The 21,281-nt window shown below is 45.1% G+C and overlaps 1 protein-coding gene across 1 annotated transcript in view; it reads left to right on the top strand.

Moving 5' to 3' along the window:
- Window positions 1-1,671: 1,671 nt before the first annotated feature.
- Window positions 1,672-21,281, top strand: part of LOC134933075 (uncharacterized) — a 181,961-nt gene continuing 162,351 nt past the window's right edge. The window contains exon 1 of the transcript XR_010179596.1: window positions 1,672-1,818. The gene's annotated coding sequence lies outside the window, so the exon portion shown is untranslated. The remainder of the gene's footprint in view (window positions 1,819-21,281) is intronic.

The following is a 21,281-nucleotide window of genomic DNA, read 5'->3' as shown; positions in this document are numbered from 1 at the left end:
CCCGTGTTGAAATACCTTTCTTAAAATGGGCATACACTATACGATTATCTGGCAGATAATCTGTGGTTGGAATGAAAATCTGGTAATGGATGAGAGCGAATGACAATCAACCATTTGCTACCAAACACTGGAAAATGGACAAAACCTGACTGATTTAACCAATTATTATTATAAACAACAGGTTTTGTCCATTTTCCAGTTATTGGTATCAAATGGTTGATTGTCATTCGCTCTTATTCATTATCAGATTTTCATTCCAACCACAGATTATCTGTCAGATAATTGTATAGTGTGTGCCCAGCCTTATCAATTAAATATCATTGTGTAAAAGGAAAGTCCAGGTAGGGAGTATTTTGTCCCTGCTGGAATGGGTCATATTGGGAGGTATGCACCCTCCCTTCCACTGGGACCTCCTGTCTTAAGTGACTTAGCCCCCACAAGACTTAATCTGGCCCTGATTTACATTACCATTTTTATCCTTTTTACCACAGTTCACACTATTTTCTGTTTTATTTTATTTTACATATACATCCAATCTCATTTACAGCACTTGCCCAGACCACTTCCTTGTTTCTCACGCTTATCTTATTGAGGAATCCTGTTGTAAGATTCCTGCTGGTCCTGGCTGCACACTGAGGGGCCCATTTATCAAACAATATTTGTGGCTATAGTATATACCTGACAACACCCATTTTCAGGGGTTACTAAGTATGCCCCGAATGTATGAAGGAGGGACAGCAGCAGATATATCCAATAGCTGCTGCGATACCTCCAGTGCTGCCCGCAGCTGCATCCCCCGTAGGTTTCTAAGGTGGATGCAGTGCTGCCCGATTTACGCATTCCAGATATTGTCCCCACTGCCTATGGGCTACAGATCAGGGATGTAGTTCAGTCAGGCTGACCGCGCATGCGCAGAAGCCCCGGCACCGCACTCAGCACATCGCAGGGACAGGGTCCTTTCTGAGCCCCTGTCCCTGCTGCCTGTGCCGGGTGATACATTCACCAAATATGATTGCATTCTGCAATGTGATTCTGGGCACTAGTATCAATGCGATCATTGATAAATTGACCCCTAAATCAGATCAGAAACTCTTGGCGCGGGACATCTACCCGATCTACAAGAAGCTTGGATAAGGTAGCGCATCCTTTCCACTGTGCTCTTTGCTATCGTAATCACTGTATTGCCAGATCTGACACTTCGCATGCTTGGCCATAAGGCAGCCCTGGCCTAGTACCACATTGTGACTACCGGCAGGAAACAGACCCACATGAATGTATTTTGTGCTTTTCCAGTTTAGTATCATTATTTCTGTCAGATTCTGCCATTGTGTTGCGTATATCTATATGTTCACCATAATTAAGGAATGATATTTAAATGGAGATACATTTTTTAAATTTCAGATGCCCCCAGGCCCGCCATCAAGGGGGGACAGTGGGTACTCCAGTCCCAGGCAGCAACGGAGGGACAGAGGCAGGGCCGCGGTCTGCGGCCATATTCTTAATACAGAGCCGGCCGTGAACCATTCGGAGCTCACGGACCGGCAGCCAATCAGGAGCTGCCAATTGAAGCTCACGGGCCGGCAGCCAATCAGGAGCTGCTATTCGGCAGCTCCTGATTTGCTGCCGGTAAGTGAGCTCCGATTGGCTCACGGCCGGCTCTGTATTAGGAATATGGCCGCAGGCCGCGGCTCTGCTTCTATCCCTCCGTGGCTGCCCCTCCGATGCGCTCTGTCCCTCCGTGGCTGCCTGCCGATGCGCAGGCAGGCAGCTGACCTGGCCCTCTGATCCTGATTACAACCACCCGGGCCCCTTCAAAAGGTAAAGTTTGGGGAATGCAGGGAAGGGGAGGAGCGGACAGTGTGTGTGGTGGTGGGGGGGGGGGCTGCTTTGTGAGGGTCACTCCTGGGTAGATGCTAGAATCGAGTGGGCTAAGGGACCTTTTCCGTCTGGGGGAGGAGTCACAACACAAGGGGGAGGAGCAAGGCCAGCGGGATAGTTCCTCTACTATCTCCGCCACCAACTATTACCTTTAGTAATCAGGTGGCGAGCGAAGCGAGCCACCGAGCCCGAAGCGTGGCGAGCGAAGCGAGCCCGCAAGGGTACTTTTCGGGTACCCTGTTCGCCGTAGCTCCTCCCCCTGGTGACGTGTCTCCTCCCCTACATACGTCAGAAGGTCCCTTCTCCCACTCCGAAATAGAATCAACCGTCACTCCAGGGCCCCATCATTTCTGATGGCAGCCTTGGATGCCCCTATTGATTGTGTCAAGTGTGCCTAAAGGAAAATGTTTCAATGATTTTTATTATGACATGGGACAGAGTATTTTCTCATTACTTAACTTTGTCTGACAACTGGTATAAAGTCTCCTGCTTCTGTCTGATGAAATGTTGTGAAAGAAATGGGCCACAGGTTGAGAATGTGTTAAAACTTGCAGCAGTGTTATTACATGCATACTGCTCGGTCATGTCTGTAGAACATTTTATAACATTCTCATAAATGCAACCTGGAGACAAGATTCATATTTACTGTCACCTTTGTGCATTTTATTAGTTTAAGGCCTCATATAGTTTTTGTTTTTTAGATAAACAGGATAACCGCTGCTGACATTAAAGGCTTTTTATTTTAATTCATACTACTGCTCAACAAATTGTAACTTTTTTTCTTTAAATGAATTTGGGGAATATCAGTAGTGCTGATTTCAGAAATGTAATTTGTTTTTCACAATTGGATATGGTTCTCCAGACATGTGAGGTACTATTCTAGAAGCTAAGGGCTTTTTCTGCAACATTTGCATTGCTGCTGATATCCGCAGGTGGATAATTTTTTGGTTGTCTTTTTCACTTAACGTTTCTTTTAACATACTATGGTTTGCAGCTTAAAACACTTTGGTCAAACATATAACTAATGTCAATATAACTTTATTTTTTTGTCAGACATATTCTGCTCCATATGTGGTACCTATATTTTTGCGAAACAAGGAAAATCCATCACCAACTTTGTGAAACAAGTTTGTTTGGCATATTTTGGGATCAAATTAGGAGACCAGGACAAGTCTTGGGCACCACATAAGGTTTGCAAACCAGGGAGGTCATTCCGAGTCGTTCGCTCTGAAAATTTCTTCGCAACGCAGCGTTTTTCCGCTTAGTGCGCTTCCGCAATGTCCGCACTGCGACTGCGCCAAGTAAATTTGCTATGAAGTTTGGATTTTTATTCACCGCTTTTTCTTCGCTCAGGCGATCGTAGTGTGATTGACAGGAAATGGGTGTTACTGGGCGGAAATAGGCCGTTTTATGGGCGTGTGGGAAAAAACGCTACCGTTTCCGGAAAAAACGCGGGAGTGGCTGGAGAAACGGAGGAGTGTCTGGGCGAACGCTGGGTGTGTTTGTGACGTCAAACCAGGAACGACAAGCACTGAACTGATCGCAGATGCCGAGTAAGTCTGAAGCTACTCTGAAACTGCTACGAGATGTGTAATCGCAATATTGCAAATCTTTCGTTCGCAATTTTAAGAAGCTAAGATTCACTCCCAGTAGGCGGCGGCTTAGCGTGTGCAATACTGCTAAAATCGCCTTGCGAGCGAACAACTCGGAATGAGGGCCCATGTGTAGAGGTCCTAGCTTTGGAGTGCCCATGGTTTGGAGAGAGCCAAAAAATCACTATGATGACTGTTATTTCTGTGCTTTCAACATTCAAGATTAAGGGGGACATTTACTAAGCAGTGATAAGAGTGAAGAAGTGAGCCAGTGGAGAAGTTGCCCCATCCATCAATCAGCAGATCTGTATAATTTTATAGTATGCAAATTATAGATGTTACTTCCGTGCTGATTGGTTGCCATGGGCAACTTCTCCACTGGCTCACTTCTCCACTCTTATCACTGCTTAGTAAATGTCTCCCTTAGGCCCAGATTTATCTAGCCTTGGAGAGTGATAAATTGCATGGTGATAAAGTACCAGCCAATCAGCTCCTAACTGCCATGTTACAGGCTTTGTTTGAAAAATGACAGTTAGGAGACGATTGGTTGTTACTATATCACTGTGCAATTTATCACTCTCCAAGGCTTTATATCTGGACCTTTATTCAGTACAAGAAGCTCAAGTATGATCACCCTGACTTGGAATCAGCCAGAAGACCTATACCGCATGGGGAAGATGTTCCTGTGCCCAGTGTCAGACTGGGGCATGTAGAGCCCACCAGGGCAATACAATGGTAGAGGCCCATGTTTAGGGGTGTGGCCAGTCTCTAGAGGGGGTGTGCCCAGCCGCCACATTGGTTTGCCTAACCATTTTGCATGGGTTGGTCCCCTAGATAAATATATACAGTAAATACTGTAGTGCATGCATGATAATGTACTAGATTAGTAACATCACAGTCTGGAACCTGATCCCTAAAGGAGGGGGTGGGCCCCCAAGCAGTAGGACACACCAGTGGTTTCCCCTGTACCCCTGTGGGCCAGTCCAACCCTGCCTGTGCCAGTGTTTATCGCCCTGCCATCATGTTCCAATGATGAAAAAATGAATTACTATGATACTGCTGCAGACAACAGTCAAAATAAATATGAAGAACGTACCTCGACTCCTCAGCCTTAAGGTATAAGAAGATTGATGGTTGAATATTTGCTTTCCAAAAGATTTTTACAGGATTTTCTAACTTGTTAGATGTAATTATTGTAAGGAATTTTGTGTGTGCTTTATAAAAAATAAAATGTGTTCATTATGTGCAATTACCTATTTATTATTTAGCGTGACCCCTCATATCTCAAAAACTGTAGCCAACCTAGGAAATCTGAAAATTTATTTGGAATCAGCCCCAAAAACTTGTTCAAAAACAACACTAAACGACATTGATTGGGAAGTTTTGTTTCATGGTAAAGACACAATGGAAATGTGGGATGCTTTAAAAGGGTTGCTTGATAGCAATATTCACAAATTCATTCCCATAAGCAGTAAACGCAGGAGTACTAAAAACAAGCCAATGTGGCTTAATAAGGAGGTCAAAGAGGCAATGGCTAAAAGAGGCGTGCTTTCAAAACATTTAAATCTAATGGAGGGGAGGAATCATTATAGCATTGCAAGGAATTCAATAAAAAATGCAAAAAAGTAATAAGGGAAGCAAAAATTGTAAAGCAAATCACTATAGAGAGTAAAAGCTATCCTAAAAAGTTTTACAAATATATAAACAGTAAAAGGTTAAAGAAGGAGAATGTAGGCTCATAAAAAGATGAATTGGGAGCTTTAATAAACTATGATAAAATAAAAGCGAAAATACTGAACAATTTTTTTCCTCAGTATTCACCAGGGAGGATCAGTTGGAGAAAGTAGTGCATAAAGATAGTGAAGGTAATGACTCTTGGCTGGATACTTGTTTAAGTGAGGAAGTTGTCCTGGAGAGACTAAGCAAAATAAAGGTTAATAAATCACCAGGACCAGATGGTTTTCACCGAGGGTTATTATGGAGCTTAGGTCACAGCTAGCAAAACCCCTATACTTGATTTTCCACAGTTCAATCAGATCAGGCAAGGTACCTAAGGATTGGCGCATAGCGGAGGTAGTGCCTTTATTTAAAAAGGGAACTAAAAATAATCCTGGTAACTGTAGACCAGTTAGCTTAACCTCTATAGTGGGCAAAATATTGGAAGGTATCTTGAGGGATAGCATAGAGGATTATCTGCAGGTTAATTAGATTATTAGCAAAAGTCAGCATGGGGTTTGTAAGGGACAGATCATGTCAAACTAACTTAATTAGCTTTTACGAGGAAGTGAGCAAGAATCTTGATCAGGGAAAAGCAGTGGATGTGGTCTATTTGGATTTTGGAAAAGCCTTCGATACAGTGCCTCACAGGAGACTGATCATCAAATTAAGGGAACTTGGTCTAGGATATACTATTTGTATATGGATAGGTAATTGGCTGGATAACAGAGTACAATGAGTAGTGGTCAATGGAATGTTCTCCAGCTGGGCACCAGTAGTCAGCAGAATACCACAAGGGTCCGTACTTGGCCCGCTACTGTTCAATATATTTATCAACGATCTAGGAATAGGCCTGGAAAGCACAGTGTCAATCTTTGCGGATGATACTAAGCTGTGTAAGGTAATTAATTCAGATAGCGATGTGGAGTCTCTACAAAATGACTTATTTAAACTTGAAGCCTGGGTGTCTAAAATAAGAATTTACTTACCGATAATTCTATTTCTCATAGTCCGTAGTGGATGCTGGGGACTCCGAAAGGACCATGGGGAATAGCGGCTCCGCAGGAGACTGGGCACAAAAGTAAAAGCTTTAAGACTACCTGGTGTGCACTGGCTCCTCCCCCTATGACCCTCCTCCAAGCCTCAGTTAGGATACTGTGCCCGGACGAGCGTACACAATAAGGAAGGATTTTGAATCCCGGGTAAGACTCATACCAGCCACACCAATCACACCGTACAACTTGTGATCTGAACCCAGTTAACAGCATGATAACAGAGGAGCCTCTGAAAAGATGGCTCACAACAATAATAACCCGATTTTTTGTAACAATAACTATGTACAAGTATTGCAGACAATCCGCACTTGGGATGGGCGCCCAGCATCCACTACGGACTATGAGAAATAGAATTATCGGTAAGTAAATTCTTATTTTCTCTGACGTCCTAGTGGATGCTGGGGACTCCGAAAGGACCATGGGGATTATACCAAAGCTCCCAAACGGGCGGGAGAGTGCGGATGACTCTGCAGCACCGAATGAGAGAACTCCAGGTCCTCCTCAGCCAGGGTATCAAATTTGTAGAATTTAGCAAACGTGTTTGCCCCTGACCAAGTAGCTGCTCGGCAAAGTTATAAAGCCGAGACCCCTCGGGCAGCCACCCAAGATGAGCCCACTTTCCGTGTGGAATGGGCTTTTACAGATTTTGGCTGTGGCAGGCCTGCCACAGAATGTGCAAGCTGAATTGTACTACAAATCCAACGAGCAATAGTCTGCTTAGAAGCAGGAGCACCCAGCTTGTTGGGTGCATACAGGATAAACAGCGAGTCAGATTTTCTGACTCCAGCCGTCCTGGAAACATATATTTTCAGGGCCCTGACTACGTCCAGCAACTTGGAATCCTCCAAGTCCCTAGTAGCCGCAGGCACCACAATAGGCTGGTTTAAGTGAAATGCTGAAACCACCTTAGGGAGAAATTGAGGACGAGTCCTCAATTCTGCCCTGTCCGTATGAAAAATTAGGTAAGGGCTTTTATAGGATAAAGCCGCCAATTCTGAGACACGCCTGGCTGAGGCCAGGGCTAACAGCATTACCACTTTCCATGTGAGATATTTTAAGTCCACAGTGGTGAGTGGTTCAAACCAATGTGATTTTAGGAACCCCAAAACTACATTGAGATCCCAAGGTGCCACTGGAGGCACAAAAGGAGGCTGTATATGCAGTACCCCCTTGACAAACGTCTGAACTTCAGGAACTGAAGCTAGTTCTTTTTGGAAGAATATTGACAGGGCCGAAATTTGAACCTTAATGGACCCTAATTTTAGGCCCATAGACAGTCCTGTTTGCAGGAAATGCAGGAAACGACCCAGTTGAAATTCCTCTGTAGGGGCCTTCCTGGCCTCACACCACGCAACATATTTACGCCAAATACGGTGATAATGTTGCACAGTTACATCCTTCCTGGCTTTGATCAGGGTAGGGATGACTTCATCCGGAATGCCTTTTTCCTTCAGGATCCGGCGTTCAACCGCCATGCCGTCAAACGCAGCCGCGGTAAGTCTTGGAACAGACATGGTCCCTGCTGGAGCAGGTCCTTTCTTAGAGGTAGAGGCCACGGGTCTTCCGTGAGCATCTCTTGAAGTTCCGGGTACCAAGTCCTTCTTGGCCAATCCGGAGCCACGAGTATAGTCCTTACTCCTCTCCTTCTTATGATTCTCAGTACCTTGGGTATGAGAGGCAGAGGAGGGAACACATACACTGACTGGTACACCCACGGTGTTACCAGAGCGTCCACAGCTATTGCCTGAGGGTCCCTTGACCTGGCGCAATATCTGTCCAGTTTTTTGTTGAGGCGGGACGCCATCATGTCCACCTTTGGTTTTTCCCAACGGTTTACAATCATGTGGAAGACTTCTGGGTGAAGTCCCCACTCCCCCGGGTGGAGATCGTGTCTGCTGAGGAAGTCTGCTTCCCAGTTGTCCACTCCCGGAATGAACACTGCTGACAGTGCTATCAGATGATTTTCCGCCCAGCGAAGAATCCTTGCAACTTCCGTCATTGCCCTCCTGCTTCTTGTGCCGCCCTGTCTGTTTACGTGGGCGACTGCCGTGATGTTGTCCGACTGGATCAGCACCGGCTGACCCTGAAGCAGAGGCCTTGCCTGACTTAGGGCATTGTAAATGGCCCTTAGTTCCAGGATATTTATGTGAAGTGACGTTTCCATGCTTGACCACAAGCCCTGGAAATTTCTTCCCTGTGTGACTGCTCCCCAGCCTCTCAGGCTGGCATCCGTGGTCACCAGGACCCAGTCCTGAATGCCGAATCTGCGGCCCTCTAGAAGATGAGCACTCTGCAACCACCACAGGAGAGACACCCTTGTCCTTGGAGACAGGGTTATCCGCTGATGCATTTGAAGATGCGATCCGGACCATTTGTCCAGCAGATCCCACTGAAAAGTTCTTGCGTGGAATCTGCCGAATGGAATCGCTTCGTAAGAAGCCACCATTTTTCCCAGGACCCTTGTGCATTGATGCACTGACACTTGGCCTGGTTTTAGGAGGTTCCTGACTAGGTCGGATAACTCCCTGGCTTTCTCCTCCGGGAGAAACACCTTTTTCTGTACTGTGTCCAGAATCATCCCTAGGAACAGCAGACGTGTCGTCGGAATCAGCTGCGATTTTGGAATATTTAGAATCCATCCGTGCTGTCGTAGTACTACTTGGGATAGTGCTACTCCGACCTCTAACTGTTCTCTGGACCTTGCCCTTATCAGGAGATCGTCCAAGTAAGGGATAATTAAGACGCCTTTTCTTCGAAGAAGAATCATCATTTCGTTCATTACCTTGGTAAAGACCCGGGGTGCCGTGGACAATCCAAACGGCAGCGTCTGAAACTGATAGTGACAATTCTGTACCACAAACCTGAGGTACCCTTGGTGAGAAGGGCAAATTGGGACATGGAGGTTAGCATCCTTGATGTCCAGAGACACCATATAGTCCCCTTCTTCCAGGTTCGCTATCACTGCTCTGAGTGATTCCATCTTGAATTTGAACCTTTGTATGTAAGTGTTCAAGGATTTCAGATTTAAAATAGGTCTCACCGAGCCGTCCGGCTTCGGTACCACAAACAGCGTGGAATAATACCCCTTTCCCTGTTGTAGGAGGGGTACCTTGATTATCACCTGCTGGGAATACAGCTTGTGAATGGCTTCCAATACCGCCTCCCTGTCGGGGGGAGACGTTGGTAAAGCATACTTCAGGAACCGGCGAGGGGGAGACTTCTCGAATTCCAATTTGTACCCCTGAGATACTACCTGCAGGATCCAGGGGTCCACTTGCGAGTGAGCCCACTGCGCGCTGAAATTCTTGAGACGGGCCCCCACCGTGCCTGAGTCCGCTTGTAAGGCCCCAGCGTCATGCTGAGGACTTGGCAGAAGCGGGTGAGGGCTTCTGTTCCTGGGAAGAGGCTGTCTGCTGCAGTCTTTTTCCCCTTCCTCTGCCCCGGGGCAGATACGAGTGGCCTTTTGCCCGCTTGCCCTTATGGGGACGAAAGGACTGAGCCTGAAAAGACGGTGTCTTTTTCTGCTGAGAGGTGACCTGGGGTAAAAAGGTGGATTTCCCAGCCGTTGCCGTGGCCACCAGGTCCGATAGACCGACCCCAAATAACTCCTCCCCTTTATACTGCAATACTTCCATATGCCATTTGGAATCCGCATCACCTGACCACTGTCGCGTCCATAACCCTCTTCTGGCAGAAATGGACAGCGCACTTACTCTTGATGCCAGAGTGCAAATATCCCTCTGTGCATCTCTCATATATAGAAATGCATCCTTTAAATGCTCTATAGTCAATAATATATTGTCCCTGTCCAGGGTATCAATATTTTCAGTCAGGGAATCCGACCAAGCCACCCCAGCACTGCACATCCAGGCTGAGGCGATTGCTGGTCGCAGTATAATACCAGTATGTGTGTATATACTTTTTAGGATATTTTCCAGCTTCCTATCAGCTGGTTCCTTGAGGGCGGCCGTATCAGGAGACGGTAACGCCACTTGTTTTGATAAGCGTGTGAGCGCCTTATCTACCCTAGGGGGTGTTTCCCAACGCGCCCTAACTTCTGGCGGGAAAGGGTATAATGCCAATAATTTTTTAGAAATTAGCAGTTTTTTATCGGGGGAAACCCACGCTTCATCACACACCTCATTTAATTCATCTGATTCAGGAAAAACTACGGGTAGTTTTTTCACACCCCACATAATACCCTTTTTGTGGTACTTGTAGTATCAGAAATGTTCAAAACCTCCTTCATTGCCGTGATCATGTAACGTGTGGCCCTACTGGAAAATACGTTTGTTTCCTCACCGTCGACACTGGAGTCAGTGTCCGTGTCTGGGTCTGTGTCGACCACCTGAGGTAACGGGCGCTTTAGAGCCCCTGACAGTGGCGCACCCAGGGGGGGGTTTCCGAGTACCCAGAAACCCCCCTCCACTAAAAAAAAAAAATTTTTTTTTTTTTTTTTTTTTTTAGCTGCATGGGTATTATTAATGACTGTCTAGCGTCCTCTGCAGCCTGCTGTCTTCCTGGTGGCACTTGCAAGTGCAATAAAAGTTTACTTTATTTTAATTATAGTACATATATATCCATGTGCCTACATATATACACATGTATATACATACATACATACATATAAACACACACACACATATGATAAATATATATACATGTGTATATATATATGTGTACTGTATGTGTGTGTATATATATATATGCATGTTTAATATGCTATGTATATGTGTATATGGGTTCACTACGATCTCCCGGCGGCCGGCCTCCCGGCGACCAGCATACCGAGGCCGGCCGCCGGCTTACCAACAGTGTGGTGAGCGCAAATGAGCCCCTTGCGGGCTCGCTGCGCTCGCCACGCTACGCGCGCCATACTATTCTATTCTCCCTCCAGGGTGGTCGTGGACCCCCAAGAGGGAGAATAAGTGTCGGTATGCCGGCGGTCAGGCTCCCGGCGCCGGTATGCTGGTCGCCGGGAGCCCGACCGCCGGCATACTGAAGACCACCCGTGTATATGTATGTGTGTGTGTGTGTGTGTGTGTATGTATATATATATATATATATATATATATATATATGTGTGTGTAGATATATGTATATATATATATATATGTAGATATATATATATATATATATACACACACACACACACACACACAGACACACTAGTTTTACGGACCCAGCATATACTGGGTCACCTCAGTCCCCACCCCCGTGATTGGCTCCGCCCAGTTCTGGAAACCCCCCCATGCAAATCCTGCGTTTGCCACTGCCTGACGGTGTTTGAGACGCCTGTACAGGTATTAACTGATTTGCCGGCTGTCTCATGTCGTCAACAGTCTTTTGTAAAGTGCTGACACTATCACGTAATTCCTTCCATAAGACCATCCAGTCAGGTGTCGACTCCCTAGGGGGTGACATCACTAATACAGGCAATTGCTCCGCCTCCATACCATTTTCCTCCTCATACATGTCGACACAACGTACCGACACACAGCACACACACAGGGAATGCTCTGATAGAGGACAGGACCCCTTTGGGGAGACAGAGGGAGAGTTTGCCAGCACACACCAGAGCGCTATATATATATACAGGGATAACCTTATATAAGTGTTTTTCCCTTATATAGCTGCTGTATAGATTTATCTGCCAAATTAGTGCCCCCCCTCTCTTGTTTTACCCTGTTTCTGTAGTGCAGGACTGCAGGGGAGAGTCAGGGAGCTTCCCTCCAACGGAGCTGTGAGGAAAAATGGCGCCAGTGTGCTGAGGAGATAGGCTCCGCCCCCTTCTCGGCGGCCGTTCTCCCGCTTTTTTTATGGAAAAACAGGCATGAGTTAAATGCATCCATATAGCCCAGGAGCTATATGTGATGCATTTTTTGCCCCCTAAGGTGTTTATATTGCGTCTCAGGGCGCCCCCACCCAGCGCCCTGCACCCTCAGTGACCGGAGTGTGAAGTGTGCTGAGAGCAATGGCGCACAGCTGCGGTGCTGTGCGCTACCTTATTGAAGACAGGACGTCTTCTGCCGCCGATTTTTCCGGACCTCTTCTGCTCTTCTGGCTCTGTAAGGGGGACGGCAGCGCGGCTCTGGGACCCATCCATGGCTGGGCCTGTGATCGTCCCTCTGGAGCTAATGTCCAGTAGCCTAAGAAGTCCAATCCACTCTGCACGCAGGTGAGTTCGCTTCTTCTCCCCTTAGTCCCTCGATGCAGTGAGCCTGTTGCCAGCAGGTCTCACTGAAAATAAAAAACCTAAAACTAAACTTTTTTCTAAGCAGCTCGGGAGAGCCACCTAGACTGCACCCTTCTCGTTCGGGCACAAAAATCTAACTGAGGCTTGGAGGAGGGTCATAGGGGGAGGAGCCAGTGCACACCAGGTAGTCTTAAAGCTTTTACTTTTGTGCCCAGTCTCCTGCGGAGCCGCTATTCCCCATGGTCCTTTCGGAGTCCCCAGCATCCACTAGGACGTCAGAGAAATGGGGAATGAGGTTCAATACAGAAAAATGCTAAATTATGCATTTTGGGACAAAAAACACACAAGCATTGTACACTCTAAATGGGGAAATTATAGGGGTAACTGTGGTGGAAAAAGGTTTGTGGGTGCTCATAGATAAGAGGCTTAATAACAGTACACAATGTCAAAATGCTGCAAAAAAGGCAAGTAAAGTGCTCGCATGCATAAAACGGGGCATTGAGACAAGGGACGGGGATGTTATCCTGCCACTGTACAAATCATTGGTACGTCCGCACCTGGAATATTGTGTTCAGTTTTGGGCACCATATTATAAAAAAAATATAGGAGAACTAGAAAGGGTTCAAATGCGGGCTACTAAATTGATTAAAGGGCCAGAGACACTGAAGTACAAGGAAAGGCTTACTAGGTTAAATATGTATACACTAGAAAAGAGGCGACTAAGAGGAGATATTAGTAATATCTTCAAATATGTAAAGGGTCAGCACAAGGAGTTAGCAGGGGATTTGTTTATTACAAGAACTCTGTATAGGACACGTGGGCACTCACTGAGGCTAGAGGAGAGAAAATTCAGTACACAACGTAGGAAAGGGTTCTTCACGGTAAGTACAATAAAAATTTAGAACTCCCTGCCGGAGAAGATAGTAATGGCAGACGCTGTAAATGCATTTAAGAATGGACTAGACAAATTTCTAACTGGAAAGGGTATCCAGGGTTATAGCTTTTAACATAGTGACATTAATCTGGGAGTGGTAAGGTACATTATAATATCAGCAGCTGATCACAAAATACAGGTTGAACCGGATGGGCATTTTGCCTCTTCTCAACCTCACTAACTATGTAACTATGTAACTTTAACATGTAGGGCAGCAAAAATGCTGTTGACCATAATCAATTCAATCTGTAGGTATTTCCAGAATGAAAAATTACATTGTGGTTGGTTTTTATATCTGGTTTCATAATTTGCTTCTAAACCTTTCCATATTTCAATCAGTCTCATATTTTTATTTTTAATGACTCCGCGGGGCAGATTCAATTAGCTGTGGGGCTTATCTTGCAGCTATTTGTCATCTCTGAGCTTTCAATTATGGGTCGCTGCTCTGTGTGTTAAGCCCCAGAGGTTGCACTTAGATTTATCCATGCAGCCTTAGGAGCTGCGAGGAAAAATCCACGTTAAATACACCCTCTGAGACTTAACATGTGGGGTAACCCATAGGTTCCTGCATTTAATGTGGAGTCTATGGGTTAATGTGCATTATCCATGGGTTTACCATGCAGGGAAATTGACTAATAATTGAATAACTCCCGGCGTAAAACCCATGTGTGATAAACACCATGGGTAATTGAATCTGCAGTGCACCTATATGTATGTATTGTGTGTGAAGTCATTAGCAACCAGCACATTATGTTGCTTAATGTTAAATCACAGAGCCTCTAAAAACATTGGCCTGAAAAATGACTTAAGGGGCATACACACGGTGCGATTGTGCCCAAGTGGCAGACTTGCATTATGCGATTTCCCTTGATCACCCCAGAGCCAAAATCCACCAATATTGACTATATACACGGTGCGATTTTGACTCTGGGTGATTTTTGCTAGGGTCAATTTTGACTATAAAATAAACTAGATTGTATACTTTATGGTCAATATTGAGCTGCTTGCATAGTCTATTTTTGCCTGCGATGCCGACCCCGCGGGAGCGCATTGGCATCGCAAGCTGTATACACAAGGTGCGATGTGCACTCTTTACTACCGATATGGAAGAGAAGATTAATGACATCATTATTTAGGGACAGAAAATTACAATTAGGAGGTATAGAGGGTCATTTTACCTGCCCGCTAATGCGGGCCACAGCGCAATTTGCCTATGGCAGCAAAATGTGCATGCGCAGCAGCTGCATGGCATCTGCATGGACACACATATTGCAGTTGCATCGCTGAGGATGAGGATGTAAACACAGACCCTGTTGCTGAAATGATTGGTTTGTTAAAGTGTGCATGTCCTGTTTATACAACATAAGGGTGGGTGGGAGGGCCCAAGGACAATTCCATCTTTCACGTCTTTTCTTTGCCACATCATTCCAGGTGTGCTTCCCTATATGGGGTGCTGTCCCTCAGCCCTATCAGTCCAGGGGTGCTGCCCCACTGCTGTTTAAGTCCAGGGGTGCTGTTGCCTGTCTGCTATGCTGTGTAAATCTCCAGGGGTGCTGCCTGTGCTGTATAAGTCTAGGGCTGCTGCTGTATAATTCCAGGGGTGCTGCTGTACTTGATCCTAGGTTTAAATGAAAGCCTAGGGCAGATATGAAACAAGCTTCAATATCACAAACAGATTTGTGAAAACTAGCCGCAAAGGTGGAAATGGAAATTGTGTTTTTAAATAAAGTGGGGAGAGACCACATTTGTGGCCAAAGTCATTGTGACTCAGAAGAGACTGAATCATAATTCAGCACAAATGCCAGAGAAGTAAAAGTGATATTTTCTGCCGGAGCATTAGAGAGAGGTTCTTCTCAATTATTTAATGTTAGGGACTCACTCAAATTAATGACTCCAATTAGTCAGCCTTAATTTTGATTTATTATTGATCCACATTTTGAGATTATTTATTCAGAAGATGCACATTTGTTGTACAGGGATCTTCTTTTCCTAAGGGCTGCATAGGGTTATCGCAAGACCTCGTAGTGTTAGAAGAACAGAGTTTCAGTGATCGTGCATTGCATCAGCTTTCCATTGCACTGCAGCACTAGATGGGCCAGGAGCTCCTGTGAGGCACAAACAGTTACTGAATAAGGCCCAGTATGGAGTCTCATGGTGGCTTACAGCCAGGAAGATGTCTGGCTTGCCAGGCTGAGGCATGCTGTGGGCACAGAGGTTAGCATTGCTTCCTCCCACAGTCCTACTTATAGTATGAAATGAGTTTGGACTGTAGAGTGGTAAGCTCCACAAGGGCAGGGGCTCAATAACAAAAAAAAATACTGCACAGTCGTGCTTAATACTTTACCGAACCCACCCGGGTTCTTGCCCTATCCTGGGCTGCTGTGGGGGCTCAGGAGGGGCTGCTAAAACATCTAAGGGGCTGCTTTATTTAAAACTAAAATAGGAATGAAATAAACAAGGCATACAGGTATGCTCACATGCGTTTAACTGGGACACACAAGTATGCTCACATGCGTGTAACTGGGAGCTGTGAAAAACAAAAATAAGGCATCTGCCACAAAATATGTAAATAAAAATGCTATAAAAAAAAATGGATAAAAAATTAACCCACGAGATTTTCACAAAATAAGTCTCCAGACTCCGTGGAGGAAAAAATATCCAGTCTTGATCCTGTGGTATACACCAGTTTATTTGCATCCCAGCATTAAATCCGAGATTATCTTAATCCCTATAAATGGAGAAGGGGGTACAATTTTGGAGGCTTTGGCCCCTAGTTTTTCAGTTTGTCCAGTAATGTGGGAATTAATTATTATATATTTGCTTGGTTGAAGTCCTTTCTGTTCCTCACCAATATCTGAGTGGTGGTGAAAGCCTGTGCTATGTGTTGTTCCTGATTATATGTGCCTCTCTAATTTTAAATCACCTTCTTGACACTGTCCTCTTCCTCTTGCCTCTTCTCATAATGTGAAAAGTCATCAAATATGGAGGTGGTATGTTTGTAGCTAGCTATGATTTGGCGAACTTGGCAAGCTTTTTCCAGTGGGACCACCTGTTGCTGAAATGATGGGTTTATTAAACTGTGCATGTCCTGTTTAAACTAGAGATGTGCGGCGGTCACTTTTTGTGTTTTGTGTTTTGGTTCTGGTTCCATGCTAGTGTTTTGGATCTGGATTGGTTTTGCCAAAACCACCCTTTCGTGTTTTGAATCTGGATGATTTTTGAAAAAAACATAAAAACAGCTAAAATCACATAATTTGGGGGTAATTTTGATCCTACGGTATTATTAACCTCAATAACATTCATTTCCAGTCTATTCTGAACACCTCACACCTCACAATATTGTTTTTAGGCCAAAAGGTTGCACTGAGGTGGCTGGATGACTAAGTTAAGCGACACAAGTGTGAGGCACAAACACTTGGCCCATCTAGGAGTGACACTGCAGTGGCAGACAGGATGGCAGATTTAAAAAATAGGCCCCAAACAGCACTTGATGCAAAGAAGAAAAACAGGTGCAATTAGGTAGCTGGATGGCCAAGCTAAGCAACGCAAATGTACAGCACAAACACCTGGCCCATCTAGGAGTGGGACTGCAATGGCAGACAGGATGGCACTTAAAAAAAACTAGGCCCCAAACAGCACATCATGCAAAGAAGAAAAAGAGGTGCAATGAGGTAGCTGTATGACTAAGCTAAGCGACACAAGTGTTTGGCACAAACACCTTACCTATCTAGGAGTGGCACTGCAGTGGCAGACAGGATGGCACATAAAAAACTAGGCCCCAAACAGCACATCATGCAAAGAAGAAATAGAGGTGCAATAAGGTAGCTGAATGACTAAGCTAAGCGACACAAGTGTGCTGCACAAACAACATGGGACATATTGGAATTTGTCCAGATGTAATACACGCACAATATTGGTGGCACAGGAGAGCGTACCCCTAAACCACACACACACACACACACACACACACACGACAAGGCCTGTAAAATTCATTTGGATAAAATAACCCTTTTATTTGGGGCTTTTATAATAATATGCAGCACAGGCGAGCGTACCCTTACACTACACAGGGCAAACCCTGTAAAAATGGTTTGGATAATAATATAAGTAATCTATATAACCCTTTTATTTGGAGTAAATAATATACAGCACAGGACACCACCACTGTACTTATGCCAGCACAAGACACCACCACTGGACTGATGCAGCACAAGACAGCACCACTGGACTGGACTTATACGGCAGTACCCCTGGAATTATATGGCAGTACCCCTGGAATTATATGGCAGTACCACTGGAGTTGTACGGCAGTGTCAGACAGGATGGCACTTTAAAAAACTAGTCCCCAAACAGCACATGATGCAAAGAAGAAAAAGAGGCGCAAGATGGAATTGTCGTTGGGCCCTCCCACCCACCCTTATGTTGTATAAACAGGACATGCACACTTTAACAAACCAATCATTTCAGCGACAGGGTCTGCCACACGACTGTGGCTGAAATGACTGGTTTGTTTGGGCCCCCATCAAAAAAAAAAGAAGCAATCAATCTCTCCTTGCACAAACTGGCTCTACAGAGGCAAGATCTAGACCTCATCCTCATCCTCCAATTCCTCACCCCTTTCAGTGTGTACATCCTCCTCACAGAGTATTAATTTGTCCCTACTGGAATCCACCATCACAGGTCCCTGTGTACTTTCTGGAGGCAATTGCTGGTAAAGGTCTTCCCGGAGGAATTTATAATTCATTTTGATGAACATCATCTTCTCCACATTTACTTGAAGTATCCTCTGATGCCAATCGCTGACAAGGTTACTGGCTGCACTAAACACTCTTTCGGAGTACACACTGGAGGGGGGGGGGGGCAACTTAGGTAAAATAAAGCCAGTTAGTGCAAGGGCTTCCAAATTGCCTCTTTTTCCTACCAGTATACGTACGGACTGTCTGACATGCCTACATGGATGCTGTCACTCATATAATCCTCCACCATTCTTTCAATGGTGAAAGAATCATATGCAGTGACAGTAGACATGTCAGTAATCGTTGGCAGGTCCTTCAGCCCGGACCAGATGTCAGCATTCGCTCCTGACTGCCCTACATCACCGCCAGTGGGTGGGCTAGGGAATCTTATCCTTTTCCTCCCAGCCCCAGTTGCGGGAGAAAATGAAGGAGGAGCTGTTGATGGGTCACGTTCCGCTTATGTTGGTGCACTAGTCTAAGGTGGTCATTCCGAGCTGTTCGCGCGTTGCCATTTTTCGTAACGGAGCGATTAGGTGGAAAATGCGCGTGCGCATGGTACGCAGCGCGCATTCATTTACTAATTTAACATAAAACTTTGGAGATTTGCACATGCTCAAGCAACGTTTTTTCCTCGCTCGAGTGATCGTAGTGTGATTGACAGAAAGTGGGTGTTTCTCGGGGCGGAAACTGGCCGTTTTCAGGGAGTGTGCTAAAAAACGCAGGAGTGGCTGGAGAAACGGGGGAGTGGCTGGCCGAACGCAGGGCGTGTTTGTGACGTCAAACCAGGAACTAAACGGACTGAGCTGATCGCAATCTAGGAGTAGGTCTGGAGCTACTCAGAAACTGCAAGGAATTATTTAGTAGCAGTTCTGCTAATCTTTCGTTCGCTATTCTGCTAAGCTAAGATACACTCCCAGAGGGCGTCGGCCTAGCGTTTGCAATGCTGCTAAAAGCAGCTAGCGAGCGAACAACTCGGAATGACCACCCAAGTTAAGCAACTGAATGCTTCCTTTGTTTTATTGAACAAAATGTGCTTTTCTTAAAGTATTAAGCATAAAGGCATCTGTATATTTAACTGCATTGGTGTAATATGACATTCAGTGGGTGCAGCAGAGAAATGAAGCCCTTCTGTTATGCACAGATTCAAGACTCCCAACTCTGTCTATCAGTGCTGAATTATTTATTTGTGTTGATTTGTTGGGGTTTTATCTTAAGTCTCTAGTTTAACAGTTCCAAATGCCTAGTAATACTAGAGATTTGGGGTTGTAGACTGTAGGACCTTTGATGGCACCAGGGTGTTGAAATCCAATATATACTTAATCACTCTTGCAAATTTTAACAGTATCAGCAGCCTGTCTTTTACTGTTAAAGTCAGTTGGCTGCATGGCGTTCAGGGGTGTTTCAGCTCAGTAATTCACAGGGGAGCATTGGACTGTGGGCGGATGCTAGCATGATGTATTGCAGAGTGCAGAAACAATGTGATAAACAGTAGTTTCAATGAGCTCACCCCACTTCTATATGGCTTCAGGACCAAGACTACTCCAGATATAAGCTTTGTATCCTTCCCCATCTCATGGCTGGAGAACGTTACAGGTGCTGGAGCAGGACGGATGTTTCCACTGGACCATTCAATTAGGAAGTCCGTCCGATTACCATGTCCCTCGAATGATGATGCTGATCCACCCTGGTTTGGCTTCAGAGGAATCACCGTCAACTCCAGCTGTAGCTGCCTCGTCACTGCTGCCTTCTCTGTTGTGCTACCTGGGCCCTCTTGCCATCCATCATAAGTCCTGTTACCAACTAGCAACTGTCTGTTAGTGGTGCCTGCCTCTTAAAGCTCAATACAGCGTGGGGACTACTCTCTCAGGCATGTGCTACAGTCCCTGGGCTCATCAGCTGCGTAGTGATCTAGATGCTTCACCCAGAGTCTCTACCCGCTGCATCCGTTGTCAATATTTCACTTAGAATGCTGATTTTAAGTGATATATGTAACATAGGGGCATTCTAATAATCCAGATCAGCCTATGTTCATAATGTAATGTTGCATACAAGGAAAGAATAATGAAAATACAGTTTACAATTTACAATTTACATTAGGTATAGAGACATTTAGTGGAGCATACTACAGCTATGCCACTCTTCTGACTGCTAATACCACTTAGGACATTTGACAATGCCATGCTTCATGTGTTCTCATTAAACATTATGAAATCTTGATATTAATATACTTGTGGACAAGCTTCCTCCCTTTCACTTGCCAGCTGATGAGGATGTTTGTTACTTAGGATTTGATTTTGCATCATTCCCATATAACTGACAAGGTACATTGCTATTTGTGAAGCCTGTGATTGGCAAGGCCCTCAGAACATAATGTGTGAGCTGGGACACTAGGGTATACCCACAGCAGAAACAACATGTTCTTAGTTTGAAGGTCAAAGACTCCACAATAAACTGCAGGTATTCTCAATGGAAGCAACTAAAGGTCATGCAACTTACACATGTCAATACTAAATAACTTAACATAGATACAAACTGATAAACTACAATGTGAAAATTACAAAAGACTGAAGGTCACATGCTACAATGCACACAATGTCTGTCGTTCAACCTTTTAGCTGCAGTCTCCTTCATTATATAACCTTGGATCCTCTCATTGTAGCAAATGAGTATATTAGCTATATTTTTTTGTATAATGTAATTATTAGAGTTCAATTTAATTTGTTGATGAATGGTATCATTTAATATAGATGGTAGCAATTCATATCTATTAATAACTAATGGTTACTAAGGGTTCACTACGGTATGCCGGCGGTCGGGCTATGCTCGCCACGCTATTTTATTCTCCCTCCAGGGGGGTCGTGGACCCCCATGAGGGAGAATAAGTGTCGGTATGCCGGCTGTCGGGATCCCGGCGCCGGTATACTGTGCGCCGGGATCCCATCAGTCGGCATACTGAAGACCACCCGTTGCTAACATATGTCTTCCCCAGAAGCAGGAGCTGCATGTAATAATGTGGCGTGGGTATAGGCTGTAGCTCCATATCAGGAAAGGTAATGAAAGGTTTGTACATGTTTCACAGCTCATAGTGACAAGTTGCAGATACTATGTCTCAAAATGGCTCTCAGATATCAAAAACAGTGGTGACAACATTAGTATACCTTTCATAAGTGTGTT

The sequence above is a fragment of the Pseudophryne corroboree genome, chromosome 6, assembly GCF_028390025.1.
Source record: "Pseudophryne corroboree isolate aPseCor3 chromosome 6, aPseCor3.hap2, whole genome shotgun sequence".
Taxonomy (NCBI): domain Eukaryota; kingdom Metazoa; phylum Chordata; class Amphibia; order Anura; family Myobatrachidae; genus Pseudophryne; species Pseudophryne corroboree.
Note: the sequence above shows the minus strand (reverse complement) of the source record. Positions and strands in the feature narration are given on the sequence as shown.